Below are 8,123 nucleotides of genomic sequence, written 5' to 3'. Positions count from 1 at the left end.
TAGTTGATTTATAATGTTGTATTAGTTTCAGGTGTACAACAAAGTGAATCACTTGTACATATGCATATATCCATTCTTTTTTAGATTCTTTTCCCATATAGGTCATTACAGAATAGAGTTCCCTGTGCTATACAGTAGGTCATTATTGGTTATCTATTTTATATATAGTAGTGAAACAGGAGGGAAGGGGGTAGGGCACAACCTTTAAAACAATGATGTAGCCATAGGACATGACAAAGACTGGTTAGAACCAACTGGGTCCAAGATGGCAGAAGATTTGACTTCCAGTAGACCTTGAGCCTCATTATCTGCTCATTGTAATACATTAGCATGCTAAATGACACACCCACTGGCGCCATGACAGTTCTGAGGCCAACCATAAAAGGTCAAAAAGTGGGCGGTGGCCCAATTCCTGGAAATTCCCACCCCTTCCCCGAAATAATTGGAATAATCCTCCCACTCATTAGCCTATGAAATTACCCAGCCCATAAAAACTAACCACAGCATATTTCGAGGCTCATTCGCCTTCTCAGATGGTCCACACTTTGTGGAGTGTGTTTCTTTCTAAATAAATCCATTTCTTACCTATCACTTCATCTCCAAATTCTTTTGTGCTGAGGCAAGAACAGTAGTGTGTATATGTCAATCCCAAGGGAATTTGTATTTTAGCTTTAAGAGATTATTAATATTCCTTCTGTGTTATAGACTTTATGTTGTAGTTAAATGTGAAAATCTTAGTGATTTCAAAGTTTTGAAAGTACAATTTCAGAAGAGAAAAAGTTAACACGTATACTTGTATTCCTCAGTGTAGTAATATACTTAATATATTTCTGTTCGATAATATCCTCTCTTAACTGGAAAGGAAGAAAAGGTAAATTTCTTAAAAATGCATGAGATAACCAAAAATAGGTCACAGGGAAATTTACAAACATATTATCTGAAAATAGCAGTCTCAAATCTATGTGCAGTATATATCCATTTTTGTTAAAAAAAAATACCGGAGGCAGGGAATCTAGATATAGTCCTATAGATAAAAATAGATTAAAAGGAAACACACATGTTAACAGTGACTATCTCTGCATAGGGGAATTATGGAAGATTGTTATTTTTACTTTTTTGCTTGTCTGTATTTTCTAAGATTTTTACAGTAACATTTTTTTAAAGTTGGCGCATGCTACATTACTTTAAAATAGAAAATATATCCTGAAGGACAAAGAGAACATCTAAAGATATACTTAGACTCCTTTGGAGATTATTATTATTATTTTAAAATTTTATTTTATTTTTGGCTGAGTTGGGTCTTTGTTGCTGCGTTCAGGCTTTCTCTAGCTGCGGAGAGCGGGGGCTACTCTGTTGCCGTGCGAGGGCTTATTGCGGTGGCTTTTCTTGTTGCGGAGCACGGGCTCTAGGTGTTTGGGCTTCAGTAGTTGCAGCACGTGGGCTCAATAGTTGCGGCACATGGGACCTAGAGCATGTGGGCTTCAGTAGTTGTGGCTCATGGGCTTAGTTGCTCTGAAGCATGTGGGATCTTCCCGGACCAGAGATCGAACCCATGTCCCCTGCATTGGCAGGTGGATTCTTAACCACTGCACCACCAGGGCAGTCCCTGGAGATTATTTTTTGCAACTTAAATTAGGTTTGAAAACTTGTGTAACATTCTGTGCACAAGCAACTGTGTAGGAAAGCTATTCTGATAATTACTGTAGTTAGATCACTTATATCAGCTACACTGGCGTATGCCATATATGAGAGACACATAATTCACTGATACTCTGAATTTTCTTTCTCTTCGGAGAAATTTTTTTCAGAACTGACTAAATTTTTCATACCTCTATCTGATGTCAATGGAGCCCCAAATGAGGTGGATCATCATATATAATTACAAAATGAAGGCTTTAGTATTTAAAAGCTACTTGGAAGTTGGTTACCTCTCTTCCTCCTGTATTAGCCAGGGTTCTCCAGAGAAACAGAACCAATAGTATATATATAGAGAGATGAAGAGATTTATTTTAAGGAACATGAAGGCTGGGGTTTCCAAAATCTGCAGGGTGGGCTGGTAGGTTGGAAACTCGGCAAGGAGCCAGTGTTGCGGTTCAAGTCCAAAGACTGCCTGAGAATTCCACGCTGTTCCGGGGAGCTCAGTCTATTGTTATATTTAGATCCTCAGCTGATTGGATGAGGCTGACCCACATTATGGAGGGCAATCTGCTTTACTCACAGTCTACCAATTTAAATGTAAATCTTATCCGAAACACCCTCACAGAAGGCATTCAAAATAATGTCTGATGATATATCTGGGCACTGTGGCCCAGCCAAGTTGACACATGAAATTAACCATTATACCACTTTTTTCTTCTTTTTTTTTTTGGCTGCATTGGGTCTTACTTGCAGCACGAGGAATCTTCACTGAGGCGTGTGGGATCTTTCATTTCGGTGCGCCGGCTTCTCTAGTTGTGGTGCACGGGCTTCTCTGTAGTTGTGGCGTGTGGGTTTTCTCTCTAGTTGTGTGCAGGCTCCAGGGCATGTGGGCTCTGTAGTTTGCAGCACGCGGGCTCTCTCGTTGAGGCGCGTGAGCTCAGTAGTTGTGGCGTGCGGGCATAGTTGCCCTGCAGCATGTGGAATCTTAGTTCCCCGACCAGGGATCAAACCCAAGTCCCCTGCATTGGAAGGCAGATTCTTTACCACTGGACCACCAGGGAAGTCCCTACACCACTTATTTTAAAAAAATGAATCATGTTGGGGGGGTGGGGTAGAGAGTAAAACTACCACAATTATAAAAATGAACTTTTTGAGCTTTTAAGCACTCAGTCTTCCAAATATAAATTAAAATTACAATTTTTTATTTAAACATTCACTTAATTTTCAATTGGAAATATGATGAATCACTTATATAGGTTTCACTGCCTTTTAGAAGCACTTCAACAGAGATCATGAAATAAAGCTGTCAAGGGTTCCTTTATTATTCTTTTTTAAAAAATATATTTATTTATTTATTTGGTTGCACCAGGTCTTAATTGTGGCTCCAGGGCTCCTTAGTTGCAGCACGTGGGCTCCTTAGTTGTGATGTGCGAACTCTTAGTTGCGGCATGCATGTGAGATCTAGTTCCCTGACCAGGGATCGAACAGCAGCCCCCTGCGCTCTCCACTACGCCACCAGGGAAGTCCCTTCTTTATTATTCTTTTAAACAAAAGTCATCTTCTTCCCAGTTAGTTAGGCAAAGTCACCGGAAAAGTATTTCACAGTGGCTTTCTTCTTTTTTTTTTTTAACATCTTTATTGGAGTATAATTGCTTTACAATGGTATGTTAGTTTTTGCTTTATAACAAAGTGAATCAGCTATACATATTCATATATCCCCATATTTCTTCTCTCTTGCATCTCCCTCCCTCCCACCCTCTCTATTCCACCCCTCTACATGGTCACAAAGCACCGAGCTGATCTCCCTGTGCTATGTGGCTGCTTCCCACTAGCTATCAGTTTTACATTTGGTAGTGTATATACGTCCATGCCACTCTCTCATTTTGTCCCAGCTTACCCTTCCCCCTCCCCGTGTCCTCAAGTCCATTCTCTAGTAGGTCTACGTCTTTATTCCTGTCCTAGGTTCTTCGTGACCATTTTTTTTTTTAGATTCCATATATATGTGTTAGCATACGGTATTTGTTTTTCTCTTTCTGACTTACTTCACTCTGTATGACAGACTCTAGGTCCATCCACCTCACTACAAATAACTCAATTTCGTTTCTTTTTATGGCTGAGTAATATTCCATTGTATATATGTGACAGTGGCTTTATTCTTGAAATTTATTTTTACTTTCACCTCTTCTTTTTCTTAGATATTAGCTGATATGTTATATGGGGGAAAATAAAATAAAATATTAGTATCTCATCTTGAGATGGCTAACTCTTCCAAATTATTTTGGCCCTGACATTTCATGCTATTTGGGATCAATTCTTTAAGACTGTTCTGTTCGCCTTCCTGAAATCTCACTACTTTGGAGAATGGTGGGCTGGAAGTTTACATCCAGAGGGGTGGTGGAGACAATCATTCACTGGTTCCCCCAAACTATTTTATTTTCCTCTCCCAGAGGTAGCTTCCTATTTGTTCAGCACTAATCTCTAGACAGAAGCCCAGCTAGAACCTCCTTATAATAATAAGGCAGGGGCTTCCCTGGTGGTGCAGCGGTTAAGAATCTGCCTGCCAGTGCAGGGAACAGGGGTTTGAGCCCTGGTCCGGGAAGATCCCACATGCCACGGAGCAACTAAGCCCCTGTGCCACAACTACTGAGCCTGCGCTCTAGAGCCCACAAACCACAACTACTGAAGCCGGCGCGCCTAGAGCCCATGCTCCGCAAAAAGAGAAGCCACCGCAATGAGAAACCTGTGCACCTCAATGAAGAGTAGCCCCCTCTCGTTGCAACTAGAGAAAGCCCGCGTGCAGCAACAAAGACCCAATGCAGCCAGAAATAAAAATAAAATAAAATAAAAAATAATAAGGCAGCGTAGTTAGCCCCTCCATCCAAATATTACTGTAGAATTTTATTACTGAAATTCTTTCACTGTGGTTCTAAACTTCTTTTTGATTTACAGACCACTTCTATAATTTGAAAGAGCTGCATCTCCTCTTCTAGATAAGTGCACAGACAAAACACTTGAAACTATGAGTATAACCTTGTGCACTGTTTGGTTTTTATTATTGTGTGTGTAACACCTATTAAATAATGATAAATAACAATGAGGAAAGTTAATGCGCATTTAGGGCTTCTAGATAACCCGTGATGAAATAAATTTCATATTTTATGGCACGACAAGAAATTTTAAACATAAAATTTTCACTGCCTGTTTGGGCCTCCTTTAGTGTGTATTGTGCAGCTGCATTAACCAGACCTCCTTAGGAGATAACCTTCCTTCTTAATCTCACACAAGGTCACAAATCCTTAGAAGATAACCTTCCCTCTTAATCTTGTAATGGCCCCCTGTGAGTACAAAGTACTCGCTTTGTACTGTAGATCTGGATTGTGTAAACTGTCAATAATACCTAATTTGTCTCAAAAACTTATATAACTTTAGGGGAAACACTGGCTGACACCACCCACCCCGGCCAGGCACCACAGTAACCATTTGCGAGTTATCTTAAACAGGATGACCTGGTAAGGAACATGGAACTAACAAGCCACTACCAACTGGAAGAATTCGGGGAAAGGCCAAAAGGAGACACAAGTCCACATGTCCTACCGACCTCCCAGAATCCTCCTCGCTGGAATCCATCTTGGCTGAGTGATGTGTGCGCCACCAGGAAGGACCCTGAGTCAGAATGATTGGCCAGAGACAACCTGGAAACTAATTCTATCACCATAAAACCCGAGATTGCGAGCCACATGGCAGCGTAGTTCTCCTGGGTTCCCTTACCCTCCTGCTCTCCACCCGGGTGCCCCTTCCCAATAAAGTCTCCTGCTTTGTCAGCATGTGTGTCTCCTCGGACAATTCATTTCCAAGTGTTAGACAAGAGCCCTCTCTCAGGCCCTGGAAGATGTCCCCCTTCCTGCAACATAACCATGCTTTGACCTCTAATGGACAGAATAGTCCTCAGAGCTTTTTGAATTACAATCATCAGGTTGACTGGAATAAAATTTTCCACTTCTTTCTGAGATCGACTGTTGATTAATGTTTTCATTGACACCCGTGAACTGTTTTTTCACAGTTGGTAGTCTCTCCTTCCATGTCACAGGTCATAGATAAGAGAGCAGGACCATAAGCGTCTACCAATGAATACTAACCAGAGAAGAAAACTTTTGATTTTGTATACCTAAACCTTCATATAAATCACCAAAAAATCACATAAATCATGTAAAATACTTTTATTGTAAAAAGAAAGGCACATTTTCAAAATCTTTAGTGTCAAAATTCTTTAGATTAATAACTTCTTAGTTTTAAAACTTTAAAACTTCAAAGTTATTATTATATTTACTTCTTTCATACATAAGATTTCATCCTAATTAGAAAATCTCCTTTATTTTGTCAAGATAAATTGCACTATCCAAAATTTTGTTCCAGTTTTCTGTCTACCTAGTCTCTTAACTTCATGTTATCTAAACTTGTACATAATACTCTCCTGAAACTGCACGGTTTGTTAAAGGTTACCATCCACTATTACAACAGTCTCCTTCCTGCCACTATTCTGCTTTTCAATTCATCCTTGTTTCATGAGCAGTTTAACCTTTCTAAAACACAAGTATCATTTTGTCATTCCCTCAATCAAAAGCACCAAGTGAAAACTAGTGGAATGAATGGTGGGAAGTAGGTTGAGGCCAGATTATGGTTGCCCTGGAAAGTTGAATTTTAAGAGGGAAGTTTCTGAGGAGGGGATTAATATGATAAAAGGTGTTGTTTTACTTAGATAATGCCAGTAGCAGTGAGCAGATGAATTAGAGATGGGAAAGGTGAGTCAGGGGGATCAGCTGTTGCAGAGATCAAGTACACTGTGCTGATAGGAGGGAAAGTCTTTCTTGTGGGGCCTGAGCCTGCCAAAAAATGCTACCTTGTTGAGAAGTTCATGGTGTTGGTTAGTAGACTGATTGGAAACTGATCAGAGTGTGCAGTGCAGGGTTTAACATATACACAAAATGAAGCAATTTAGTTAAAGTGTAGCAATTTGATTTTAGATGCAAAAGCTGTATCTGAAGCACAAGTTTCCATGGTATGATTTTTTTTTTTTTTTTTTTTTTGCGGTACGCGGGCCTCTCACTGTTGTGGCCTCTCCCGTTGTGGAGCACAGGCTCCGGACGCGCAGGCTCAGTGGCCATGGATCACGGCCCCAGCCGCTCCGCGGCATGTGGGATCCTCCCGGACCGGGGCACGAACCCGTGTCCCCTGCATCGGCAGGCGGACTCTCAACCACTACGCCACCAGGGAAGCCCCATGGTATGATTTTAAAGGGTTGCTGGGTCACTTGGGCATGTGGGACTGTGCCCAGGATCTGTGCCCACTCTCTTTAAGAGCTATGACTATACTCAGTTAACCCCATGAAGAGAACCCTTTGGCCCTTTCCTCAGGATCCCAGGTCAGACAAACCAGACAAAACTCTGGTTCTGCTATTGATGTAAACTTGCGGGTAGCTGTGCTCCTCAGGTACCTTCTGGGCATCCAGGACTCCCCCCTCCCCCCTTACCCTGCAAAATTGGAGAGAACTGTAAACCCTTTCTCTCTCCCTGAGCTGGAGACGCGCCTCAGTCCTCACCAGCTGTTCCAGGGAACAAAGGTTAGTAGGAGACAGAATTCAGGCTTGCTTTGTTCTTACACCTATATAGTAAGACTGTACTTTCTAGGTAAGGGGTCTCTTGGTTAGAAGAAAAAAAAAATCCTAGTCTTAATTCCCTCTTCAGAGTTAAGAAATTTGTCTTCAGACTAAAACAGTGGGAAACAGAGTTAAAAAAAAAAAAGAATTAAAGCAGGTGTAGTCAGAGAGATAGGAGGAGGACTCAGGAAGGAGGGAATGCTCACAGAATCAATTGCCTGGAAACCTAGAAGTGTGAGTTATGGGGATTTTGTTCAAATAGAAATTATCAGAGATTTTGGACACTGCTGTTTCAGAAAGAGGGGAATTCAGAATAAGAGGGAATGAAGGAGTGGGCAGTAGAAATTGGAAGCTCCCTTTCTACATTGTGTGGTGCTATCAGGTTAGTTTCATTACTACCTGCCTCCACCTGCAGCCTGTACTGTCTTTTCGTCTTCTTTATACTCCTGAACTGTTTAGAGTCTACCCACCTTTTAAGCCTTAGCTTTGTTTCACTTCCTCCTTCAAGTCTTCTCTGAAGATTATGGTTTCTATTTCTTTCTCCATTCCCTGAAAGCTTATTGAGTTCATGCTACAATCACACTAGTTAGAATGTAATAGTTGTGTCAAAAGTGTAAGCTTTTTGATATAGCTATGAACCCCTCTCCAGCAAGGCAGTGTAATTTTTGAGTTTGGACACTGTACTGTAAACTTCTTTTGTATAATCTCTGGAAAAATTCTGGGTTTATACGTATTAAATATACTCCCAGGTCTAAAGTTCTGTTAACTATTCAAGAACAACCACTTAAAAATACTGTATAAAAGCGTCTATCTCAACATGCTTAAGCTAAAT

This window comes from Hyperoodon ampullatus, assembly GCF_949752795.1.
Source record: "Hyperoodon ampullatus genome assembly, chromosome: 5".
Lineage (NCBI taxonomy): Eukaryota > Metazoa > Chordata > Mammalia > Artiodactyla > Ziphiidae > Hyperoodon > Hyperoodon ampullatus.
The sequence above is the reverse complement of the archived record's forward strand: the minus strand, read 5'-3'. Positions refer to the sequence as shown.